At 41.3% G+C, this 12,772-nt stretch overlaps 1 long non-coding RNA gene across 1 annotated transcript in view; it reads left to right on the forward strand.

The window, feature by feature from the left end:
* Positions 1-12,772, forward strand: part of LOC129151893 (uncharacterized) — a 281,281-nt gene that overhangs the window by 217,999 nt on the left and 50,510 nt on the right. The window contains exon 2 of the long non-coding RNA XR_008558606.1: positions 1,425-1,498. This is a non-coding gene — a long non-coding RNA (uncharacterized LOC129151893). The remainder of the gene's footprint in view (positions 1-1,424; positions 1,499-12,772) is intronic.

A 12,772-nucleotide genomic window follows, 5' to 3' on the forward strand; every position in this document is an offset into this window, starting at 1 on the left:
TTTGCTTGGCAGCATTACAATAACTATAACTACAGGTCTCATTTATGGGCTTTAATGCCTGTGAGCATCTGATGCTCTAACAGTTGAGAGAGCTTGGAACAGTAGAAGCTGTACACAGGTAAGGATTTCTTCTTAAGCTTCTTCAATTAGAGAAGAAAAATACTCTTTTTTGATGAGGATACATTACTTGTTCTTTCCTACTTAAAACCACAAAGGAATAGATCAAACAAGTAAAGGTGTGTTTGCTTCTCACACAATTCCCAGAGAAAGAGACGTGTTCATCTGTCTTAAGTGGGGGAACTTGGGCAATTCATTCCAGATAATTTAGGACAATAATATTCAGGTTCCTCTGCATGTGTAAGGTATTCTACAGGGAACTGCTGCATCTGTCAGTTCTGTTGAAGTCTCGGCTTGAAGATGGTTTCATTCCTGGGAGTTCCTTTGATAAATCAATGAGTATCTTCATACTCTATAGATATGACCAAATGTAATAAAAAGAAATAACATTGGGAAATAGGTAGGATTTCAGGAAGGTAGAATCCTCCTTTAAAGCTTTCCCAGCTGATTCAGGCCAATTAAGAGAGGGAGAGAGAGGGAGAGAAAGGGAGGGAGAGGGAGAGGGAGAGGAAAACAGAGACAGAGACATCTATTCTATCCTTCTATTCACTGGAGGGCAAGCACATATTTATGAATGTTCCTTTTTCTGTTAGCCAGTTAATGTAGCTAATAGAGTTCTGATTTTTATCTGAGGCTGAGCATGAGTGCCTTGAAGTCCACTAAGATGAGTGTCAGCTTAGCTCCTTCCTCATCACCATCTCCTGGCTCCTGACTGAGCCACTTTCCTTAAGCAGAGCCATGGCTTCCACGTGCCATTATTTGTAGGAAAGAGAAAAGCTTACTCACTACTTCCAAGTTTTCTTGCAGAGGTTTCCCTTAGCTTCTCCTTGCTTTCATATTGTTGTCTTTTCTCTTAAATTTTTCTTTTAACAACAGAGATGTCAATATAGTACCTTGAGAATTTTTTTAGAAGTGGCACTCTTAGCGAATGTGCTCCCCTTGTACTCCTGTCTGTGCTTCTGGAAGAGAACATCCTTGCCCTCTTCTCTCCTTTTTATTCTGTATTATCTGTCCTCCTTCCTTCTTTTTCTTCCCTGTGCATAGTTGGATGGCCAAGACAGGAGAGGCTAGAGTTACACTAATACCTGCCATGAATTCATTGCTGATCCATCTCTCCTCTCTCCCCCATCTTGAATCACTGAGTCAAATGTCTGGGCTATTATTCCTCCAGAGGAATGGCTCCCTACCTCCAAGGTGGCTGAGTAACATTCTACATGTGGCAGGCACATGGCTGCACGATCTGCCTTTGCGTGGGATTGGATGTTGATTGACAAGGCACCAATAGCAACTCTATTTTATATTCCCAGAGCTCAGCTAAGCCGTATTCCGCAGCAGGTGGCAAAGGCTGGACTGAAGGCCTGGAGAAACTGGGAGTGTCTGAGTGAGTTTTGATATTTAATTCTGCTCTGATCCATTTGAGAGGCAGGGAGGGAAGACCGTGGGTGGTACAGAGCCTCTGGGGTGTAAGTGACACTCTGAAAGCATTCCTTCCTTCCTCAGTGGCTGTTCCCTGATCCAATGGAAACAGAGGGCCACATAGAAAACTCCTGAGCTTTAACATTTCACTGGTGTGTTTGGGGAATTAAGGAAGGGGAGCACTCATCTAAAGTGGTATTGACCTCCAACATGGAAGTAAGAACAAACCTTGGAAAATAGCTGAAGACATACTAAAATAAATAAGGCCGCCTTGTCTTTTCCCTTTCTGACAAGATTTTTCATGTAGCCACACAGCATAATCACTGTGCCTGGAAATCTTAGGGACTCCACGAACTCTTGTTGGGTTTAAGACAGAGGCTTAGAGGGCTGTACTGATATGGCTGACCCCCAGAGAAGCAATGAAAAGGAATTCTTTTATATTCCCATGTATGAAACCCCCTCCCAATATAGCATGTTTCATTGCATCTAAGGTGCCATGGAATGTAACAGATGTCATTATTTTGTATTCCATTACGAAGAAAAAATAAATTCTCAATTAAACTATGATGTGCTGTTGATTGTAAAATGCATCCTGCACGGCTGGCGTGGCTCAGTGGTTGAACATTGACCTATGAACCAGGAAGTCACAGTTTGATTTCCTGGTCAGGGCACATGCCTGTGTTGAGGGCTGGATGCCCAGTAGAGGGTGTGCAGGAGGCAGCTGATCAATTGTTCTCTCTCATCATTGATGTTTTTCTCTCTCTCCCTTTCACTTCCTCTCTGAAATCAATAAAAATATATTAAACAAAATAAAATGCATTCTAATGTTAGAGTTATTAATATGTGAACATCCTTAGGGCAGGTGAAATACAGTAATAGAAGATCTACAAATCCCAGAAGGGAAGAAAGACTAGCAATTCTTCACTCAGTACCCTTTACCAAAACACTGAGCTGAATGCCTGCACTTCCTTGGGCTTCTCTTTAGCAGGCCACACAGACCTTAGGTGGTTTGCTTCATCTGGTTGGTTAATGACTTTGGCCTCCTGCATATCTTTTATGCACTTTGGAAAGTTAGAATTATTCCCTAAGCCCAGGAATGAGCAATTTGTGAAACAGATGGTGTGTACTTTTCCGATATCTCTATCTTGCTGAAACCAATTCACTTTTGTGACACTCCATTTATTATTCTCTCCAATACCTCATGTCCCATAATGACTGTCCAGCCTGCACTGTGGAACTCTGTCAGCGTGTGTATTTTGGGAAAGTACAGCAGGTCCTCAAGTAACATTATTTCATTCAACATCATTTTGTTGTAACAATGAGGAAAAAAAATCAATCGTGGCTGGGGCCACTGTCTGTGTGGGGTTTGCACATTCTCTGGTGTCTGCGTGGGTTTTCTCCAGGTACTCAGGTTCCCTCCCACATCCCAAAGATGTGCACCTGAGGTGACCGGGTGTGTCTAATTGTCCCAGACTGTGTGAGTGTGGGTGTGAGCACCCTGAGATGGAAAGGTGTCCTGTCCAGGGTGGGCTCCTGCTTGGGGTCCTGAGCTGCTGGGACAGGCTCCTGACACCTGCAACCCTGAATTAGAGTAAGTAGGTTAGAAAATCATTCTCTTACTTGTTTTTATTCATCTTTCTCAAATGTATGTATGGCTCACATTTATTTCAATGTTTACTATTAGAAGTGTTTTGGGGTCTTTATTTAGAAGTTTGGTGATATTTGTATGATCAGAAATATGCGTTGGGAACTTAACTCGTGTTTATATCAATTAGACTATGGTGAAATTGGTTTTGTCAAATGTTGTTTTGCTGAAAGTTGCAGTTTCCAAGAACCTACCGATGATGTTAAGCAATGACTTACTGTACTCCAAATTCCTTTCTTTTTTTATCTTCCAAGTCAAAACGTACTTCCCTGGGTTCCCTTAGGCCCTTGCTAGGTGACCAGCTAGTTATTCTGATATTGAGTAGTGATAGATAAGCTGATAATAGCTTAGGTCATTCCTCCTAAGAGACATATTTTAAGGTTAATTGGGACCTTGTTGAAAAATTTTAATCTTAAAAGTGATTATTGAGAAATCAAAATAATTGAGAAAATATTTGGCTTGAAGGGCTTACTATATTCTTCAAATCAGAATATATACATAGCCCCATGTTTAAATTTACCAGGTTAGTACTCAGACTGACATAGGATCAAGGGCAGGTATAGCAAATATCAAAACTGTTCCCAACTCCTAAGCCCATGGCACACACTATTATTTAATCAGAGCCCACCTTTACTGAACTGAGACATAACCTCAGAATATTTCTTAACAGAATTCTTTTTTTTAGTATATATATTTTTTATTGATTTCAGAGAGGAAGGGAGAGGGAGAGAGAGAGATAAAAACATCAAAGATGAGAATCATCGATCGGCTGCCTCCTGCACGCCTCACCCTGGGGATAGAACCCGCAACATGGGCATATGCCCTTGATCGGAATTGAACCTGGGACCCCTCAGTTCGCAGGCTGATGCTCTATCCACTGAGCCAAACCAGCTAGGGCATTTCTTAACAGAATTCTTACACCTAGTGGAGCTGACACAGGAAATGACGCCTATTTCTAATATGTCACAGTGGGCAAAGATCTTTATCAGCTCACATATCTTTTCTTACGTATGAACACAGTCAGCTCCTTTCCATCTGGGGCCTCTTAATCCATCAAGTTAAGGTGAAGGAAATAGTAAGAAAGTATATGGAATCTTATTTTCAGAAGGATTTTAATGAAAATGCTTGAGAACATTTTTCGGGCCAAAACAAGAGGGTGTTTTGGAGAAAAGGATGTGCTTGTCCCATTCGGAGCTCCCCTGGGCAGTGTAGACACAGAGAATTGGGGCAGGTTCTGGGCCAAGGAAGGGAGATGATGAAAGGGCTGGGAGGGCAACTGTGTGTGGCACTGTTGAAGAATAGATTCACATGGAAAGGAAGAGCTTAATGGGCAACCTGAGATGGTTATGAAGTGCTAGGAGTATTATTGTAGAGAGGGTGTTCACCAGCTTTTTCCATGTCACTGAAGACAATGGACCTCAGGCCAGAAGGAAAGCAGATTTGTTTAAAGGAAGCGCTCCCAGACAAGCCCACATACAAATGCACATATGGAATGCACATATTGCATATATTGAGTGTTCAGCATATAGGTGCTCTTGTGGGGGTGCCCATCTGTAATTGGATTGGGGGCTACAAATTTCCTGCTCTCTAGCATCTGACGACTGGTGTGGGAGGAGGTACCCTCTTAATTGTGAACACCTACATAGTGCCCACACGGAGTTTATAGGCACTTCTTCGTGCTTTACATATCTTAACTTACTGTCCCCATTTTACAGGTGAGACACTGAGGCCTGGAGAAGTTCTGTTCAGTTCCCAGGATCACACAGCTGGCATTGATTTATGAGTTACTTAACACCAGGATTCCCAGCAGACAATTGGGCTCCAAAATTCACACCTGAATCATAACACTGTGCTAATCCTCTCCAAACATTCTCCCACTGGGCAGAATGAGTAAATCCGGAAAAAAGAGAAATATAAAGGACAGAGAACCTTCCTGGGTCACTTAATCTGAGTTCACTGGGATGCACCTGAGGCTACTGTGAAATTCTCACAGATGAACTGTGTGGTTCTCTCGTGAACTTTGAGAGCAGTACCATGGCTTCATCTTATTTTCATCTCAGTGAAAAAAAGCACAGTCCTTCATGGGACAAATAAAAGGTTGATTGAATGAATGAATAGCTGTATGTATGTATGTATGTATAGGTGGATGTTTACACTTGGCATTAGCTTAGTTTGGGAAGATCAACTAGGAGAGAGAAAAGAACCTCTCCAGTTAAGGAGGGACTAATATATCTCACATTCCCAGGAAGTCTGCCCACTTTTAGCAACAGCCAGAATCCAAGACTCGTTCCTTTTGATGAACTCAAAGATCATGTCTTGTTAAGACCTTAGTCACCATCACTTATCTTCTCCACAAAGATCTCCCAGACATCCTCCATGCTAAAGGTCTTTTTCTTTGCTCTGTCTCTCAGTCCTTCTGTATGGGCTTTACAGATCCCTATTCTAGAATGACTCCTGGTTCCAGTAATGAGTTCTGGTACCCAGTGGATTCTGTGAGGTTACACATGAACCTTAGGAAAGGTAAGGGGGCATGTCTTAGTTCTTTCATTCCTTGCTCAGTGTTTTGGTTTGCCTCAGAATGAGTATGTAAGGAATTCCATTTGGGTATGTCCTCCCAACATCTAGCAGGTGAACCAATGCCAGGCCCAGAAAGGGGACTAGAGCACCACACCAGGATTATCATAGTATCTGCTGCCGGTTTGCATTGTTTAGGAAAGAAAAATACAGATTTTGCTGCTGTAATGTTGATCACCCCACATACTAATAGCTGCATTTGTTAGCTCCTTTTACTGCAGGAGAGAGGCTATCCGACTCTTTGGTGAAAGAGCTGAGACTATAATCTGGGCCTTCTGGCCGTGTAACCCACTGCTTGTTTCTCTAAACCAGTATTCTATTGGAGGCTAGTCTGAGAAGTCCTGGTAGGTGACCGCACTCACAAGTAAACGTGTTGATCACTAATAATAAGTTAGTCTTCAGGGGAAACTGTCCAGGGCAGTGGTTCTGAAAGTCAGAATTAGCCCGAGTTCTTATTTAAAATGCATACTCCCGGGCTTCTCCTCAGAAAACTGAGCCAGAATACCTGCAGGGCAACCCAGGACTCTGTATGCTCTACATTTTGCCCAGGTGATACATCCCTGATTTAATGACCAGCTGTTCAAATGTTTTCCTGCAGTAGAAACCATTATTCGAGTAGCCTTCATGCATGAAAAGGCTTTAGGAGATGATTTAGTTCCATTTCTTTCAGTTATTTTCTTAAAAGTTTTTTTCTTTATGTTGTCATTTTTTAATCTTTTTAGACATTTGACATTACATTTAAAAGGAATAAAAGAATAGAATAGTGCATTTGGACTGGTTCCCTTGGACTTGCAGTTTGGGCTGGGTCATATGTAATACATGCACATAACATTTGTTTTCAGTTTGTTCATGCAGTCGTGATGGGGCAAGTGTATATGTGCAAAGGGGTTCCCTCTGGAAGAGATGGCTCACCTAAAATGGGTAGTCCCGCATAGAAGAAATTTGGAAAAGAACGAAGTTGGAAGATACTTTCTGTCTGACCTCCTTTCCTCTTGAATGATGTTTTAATGATCTTTCCCACAGCCCCCTTTTCTCCCTTTGATTTTTCCACATGGCTTTTAATGTGAATCCTGAGCCGGGCTCTACCCAGAAGAGGGTTTACAGAGGAGCACTATAGACCAGCAGCCGGAGGCCCAGGACCAGCGGCCCCACCTTGCATAGGTTTCCTTTGGCTTCCACTCAGGCTCCGTGGGCCACGGCTCCTTCCTCGTCTTCATTTCCAGGCCCTGCCTTGCCTGTAGATGCAGGGTGAGATGCTCAAGACATCGCTTGGCTTTGCATTTTGCCACTTGCATAATAGCTAAATTTACACTCCATCAAAGTATATTTTGCACCCCATCACAGTTATTATTATTTTTAAAAGGTACACTTATGCTGATAAACAGGAGTTCTCTTGGATCAAGACGTTTAAGTTTTTGCCAGGAAGGTACTAATCAAGATTGGCCTGTTGCCTTGTCAAAGCCCAGTTTTTCTCCTAGAGACAGTTTTCAAATGGGATTCATATTGGAATATCAAAAACTGAGGCACTTTTGGCCGGAGTACATACTAAAATCTGAAGGTCTAGTGGAACCCAGAGAGATACGAAGGATTTTCCAAAGTCACATTGCTAATCAGTGACAGAGCTGTTGAATCAAATCTCCAGACTCCTGGTCCAACGTTCAGTTTAGAGTAGTGCCAGCCAGGGGCCTGTCTCTTCCATTGCAGATCTTTTTTTACACGCTCATTTGCATGGCTGAAAAGTGGAAGAGGCCACAGCTGGATTCCCAGGCATCAGGGATTCGGGTCAAGAGGATGGCATCTCTCAGGCAGAAATCCACCTGGAGTCTTTAGTGTTCTTCAGGACAGACAAGCACTGTTTCAAGCAAAAATTGGCCATTGTACAAATCATGCTGACCCAATGTCCTTGCAAATTTTATTAATGCTAAAAAATTAAAACACAGAAGTAGCTTCTTTTTCCCCTACTCACATGGCTGTATGGTTCTCCAATTGGAAAGTGACAGCCCTTTCACTGTTATCTGTAGGTTGTTGCTACAGCTACCCACCCTCACTGTATTGCTTTCTCCTCATTCTTAAAATAGGCCTGAGGGGATCTGCCCTACCCAGCTGTCAATATAGTTGTGCAGCAGAAATAACTGTTATGCTAATATTTAAAAAATTAGAAGAGTTATATGAGAAATCCTGAGATCTGCTACAACTGTCATCCTTTTCAAGAGTGCAGTAGTCACTGGATAAAACGTGAGGTCATCCAAGACAAGAATAAGAGGGATAGGACTACCATTCGTCCCTTGCAGCTTTACCAGCCTGGCCAGCCACTCCTACATTTTAGCTGAGTGGATGGGTGAGATGTCCATATACCACCTTCAGTCATTTCTTGGCCCACACTTGGTTCAAATTCAAAGTATGATGTCTCCTAGGATATTTTGTTGCCCTTGTTCCCTCTGTCTTGAGTGGAAAGCTCCAGAAAGGTGCAGCGATTACCAAATGACATAAACTTTTCCAAAGATTCAGAGAGCCAAAGTCAGCCTGGTGAGAAAACAAATAAAGAAAAGACTAAAATAACATTGAGGGCAGGGGCCCCCATAGAACCTGCCAAAAAGATAGGAAGTTTGATTAGAATAATTATTTTAATTGAATTATCATTTTAAATCAATTAAGGGGAAGGATTTCCAGGGAAGGATGCCAAACCCTATGCATGGGATCCATTTGTGGGGCAGCATGTTGGGAGCCTAAATAATTGTGGGGTACACTCATGCCTTTTTTAATAAACACTCTTACACAGACTCAAAAAACCTTTCACAATTGATCTTCACACCCAGGGCTGCAGATCTCAGCTCTGCTGAGCCCTGTAATGGGATAACTTGGGGTGATTATGTGGCTTAGTAAATATCCATAAATTAAGGCTAGTGTTTGAAGGCTGCCAGTATCCTCCGTCTCTCCGTAACCCCCGAGGAGTGAAGTAATTTTCCCTAAGAGTTTGGGGCAAAGGCAGGCCAGGACAGAGGAGATTAGCTCCTTATATTTCTCCCCTCCCATAATTGGGTACCTTTCTGGTCCCTCCCAGGACACTGGAAGTGTTGCACGCAATCTCTGGGTCTCAACAATAATGTACTTCCAAAAGGAGGCTGATTACATTGACTGAAATCCATCCTGGCAAAAGGCTTTTGCTGCAGCTGGTTCCATTTACATTTTGTATTTTTGGAACTTGTGTCTGTTCCAGGGAGGGATAGGATAATTGATTTAAATCAAATTATGAAACGTGATACTCTGAATTCCTAAAAACATGTTTCCTGGCACTGCATTCAGCAATGGAGCCCTCACAGGTACAATGGAATGGGATGGGTGAGACTGAGCCTCTCTCCTGAATCGTGTGTGTGTGTGTGTGTGTGTGTGTGTGTGTGTGTGTGTGTGAGAGAGAGAGAGAGAGAGAGAGAGAGAGAGAGAGAGAGAGAGAGAGAGAGAGAGAGAGAGAGACTTTATACTCCTCCTTTAGAGCTTGGGCTTGAGTCCCTTCCTGAAACCAGAGTCTGGTCTCCCCTTGTTGTAGGTGAGAAACAGGCATTATGTCACCGCTCTTCTCTCGCCAAATACAGCCATTGATTTTAATAGTGAGCTTCTCTGGTTTCATCTCTTTGATCAAGGAGCTGAAATTAAAGACTGTACATCGTGTAAATGACAAAGGAACTAGATGGGGTTTCAGCAAAAGATGTTAATAACGTAGACCTCACTGCATCACACATTCATTTCCATTTGGAAAGACAATTTGCCTCCAAGATTTTAAAAGCTATTTTAGAACAGCTTCAAAATCAAGATCCTTAATGTTGCTTTGCTCCCATCTGTAGCCTAAATTATTTGTAATTAAGTTAAATGGCTTCATATAAATAGTAGACCTCTGCAGTCTGGGGGATGATTGTTTCACATCCACATCCACGCTTTGTGGAAGTGCGCGTAGCAGCAGCATTTTTGAAAGCAGCCCCCACTCTATCTGGTGCAGAACTTTGATGTGGAATTTTGGAAAATGATTTTTTCTGAAAATATTACCAGTGATTCACGTTAGAACCTAGGTTCAGTGACATAGCTGGATTTGAATTATACTTCTGCAGCTTACTAGTTCTGCAACCTTGGGCAAGATATTTAACCTCTCTATGCCTCAGTTTCCTTATTTGTTAAATGATTATCAGAATAATACTAACCCCATGAGGTAATATAGAAAGCACTTAGAATAGTTCTACCATGTAGTAAGGTTATTATTTCTTTTTCCAATAATTTCTGAAGAAATAACATTCATTCTGACAACCTACCATTATTGGAATGTTTCTAGCCATTTATTGGGGTGGCTTGTTGAGCCTTGCTATTTTCACTTATATGGGTAATCGCTCTTCTCTCCCAGCGGGAGTATGGGAGGGGGCGTCTTGCAACCTTGCAGATTACTTTGAGCTGTTTGGACTTTGGGATTTTACCTCACTGCAGATGCAGCCCACTGAAAGAGTGGGTATTGTTGAAACTCTGCCTTGACCGACCTTATATTTATTTATGAGTAAACTTATGAACAAAGATGGAACTCTCAGACCAGGATAATTTCAGACCAGTATTTGCTGTTGCCAGGCATTATAATCTATCCAGAAAAGTGTGTGGGTGTCTTCTAACTTCTCCCCAGCAGCAATCCCAGGCTTGGGGTTTATTTTTTACATGAGCCAGACTTGATGACACTGTTGCCCTCCCAAGAGAGCCCAGACAGCTTTGCTCAGGCTTGACATACACCTTCTACCCCCCACCCCAGGGCCTTGGGAACACAGGGCAGTCTAAGAGATGACTCAAGGGGTAGGGTTAGAAAAACACAACTTGGCCTTCTGTGGCACAAATTAAGTCCAATAGAGGGGGACCCAACCTATGCTCTTTTTAGGAGAGAAATATCAAGTAAAACTAAGTGCATGGAGTCACAATTAAAATTAATTTTGTTCTAAGTGATATCATGCACATAGCTCACATCAAATGGTTCTAGGTAACATGAGAAAGAATAGTCCCTTGCTGCAGCTCTCACTCACTTCCATTACCCAAAGCTATTGCTTTCAGTCCTCTAAACTGCTTCTTCTGGTATTAATCCACATATTGCTAAAATAATATCTTTTATATACTATTTGTTGATTTATCAATTTTATACATTATATGCTGGCTCTTTTTATGATAGGTAATGATTTAGGTCTCTTAAACCATCATCACAGTTACTCCCACATCCTCCAACCTCTCAATATAGTCATATCAACCCTCACTGGTTTGGCTCAATGGATAGAGGGTTGACCTGCAGACTGAAGGGTCCCGGGTTCAGTTCTGGTCAAGGGCACATGCCCTGGTTGTGGGCTTGATCCCCAGTAGGGGGCATGCAGGAGGCAGCCGATCAATGATTCTTTTTCATCATTGATGTTCCTCTCTCTCTCTTCCTCTCCTTCCTCTCTGAAATCAATAAAAAAACATATTTAAAAATATGTATAATCATATCAAAAATTTTAACCAAATCAGAATTTTTATTATCAGAATGATATAAATATTGTCACTGTAGAATTAATAGTATACTGTTAACAATTGCCCTATTTTTACACATGTACACATGTGTGGATTTTTATATACTTGTCAGAATGGGCTAGATTCTGTTGAGTGACAACCCCAGCATCTTAGAGGCTCAAAGAGGTTTCTTTCTTTCTCTTGGTGTATGTCTACTATGGTTGACAAAGGGGGTTTTGGGAGGAATTCTACTCATTATAGTTACTAGGAGTCCTAGGCTCTTGGGGCAGTCATCACCTTAATTTAAATATTTGGGTAATTCTGTTTGTGTTGTACCTAAATGAAAAATTTTAGGTCATTTCAAAATTCTCAAAAAGTTGCAAACTGAACCTATTACTTTGGATCACTCCCAGCAAGTACTGCTCTTAAACCTGCGTTTAATTTAACTTCTAGAATCCATATTCTATCCTGTTTAGGTGGTGAGCTTATTCTTACTGGCAAGTTCAAATGAAAGCTTAGCAATCTTTCGAGCTCAGAAAGTCTCAGCCATATCCTGGAAGGTTTAAGTTAGAGTACCATAGTTTAGAGCAAATGTCGGCAAACTTTTCCTGTAAAGAGTCAAATAATAATTTTAGATTCATACAGTGTCTTTCTAAACTATTCAGTTTTTCCATTAGAGCATGCAAGCTACCATTGACAATACATAAATAAATGGGCCTGACAATGTTCTAGTAAAACTTTATTTACTAACAATGGTGGCAGTTGGGTTTGGCCCTTGGTTATAGTTTGCCAACCTGTGGCCCAAAGCATAGGGGGGAAAAAGAGGAATGGGGAGGAGAAAAAGAGAAGGAAACAGAAATGTACCTATGAGGAGAGAAGTCATGTCTCTCAAAAGCAATTTGGTGATTTAAGGGAGGCTTAAGGATTCTGACTGCTGTTGAATCTCCCCCGCTCCTCTCTCTGGCTGCCTTATAAGAGGTGACTCTTGGGAAAAGTTGGATGAAGGAAAGATTTTTGAGTTAAAATCTGAGGTTCTTCATGCTCTGCCCCTTTTCCTTCACATTCTTTTTTTATTCCCTTTTCCTTGTTAGGTAGTGACTTCAGACTTCTTTCCCTCTTCCTATCAGAGCCCATTAATATGAAAGGGTAAATTACTAGTTAGTAATAGCTTAGACTATTACTCCTTCTAGGGGAATTTTCACTTTGAAAATAAAATGAAAGAACATAATATTTCCTCCTAAAAAATAGATTATTATTTTTTTTTTACACACCTCATTTCTAAACTTCACCCTATTCCTAATCCCGTGTGGGGTGTGTTTCAGAGATGGGATGAGGATCCATAGTTTCTGTTGCAAATATTACTTGATATTGAAAACAATGCTTCAATAGTTTGAGTTGTTTTGAAATGATCATGTCAAAATGTCCTGTTTCATCAAAACTATTAGCTTAAGTTTTTAACAGTGATTTGATTAGATAATTCCAGTGGACTATAATATAATAAAATAAAATACCAAAAAGAAAATC

Source organism: Eptesicus fuscus, chromosome 16 (assembly GCF_027574615.1).
Source record: "Eptesicus fuscus isolate TK198812 chromosome 16, DD_ASM_mEF_20220401, whole genome shotgun sequence".
Taxonomy (NCBI): Eukaryota; Metazoa; Chordata; class Mammalia; order Chiroptera; family Vespertilionidae; genus Eptesicus; species Eptesicus fuscus.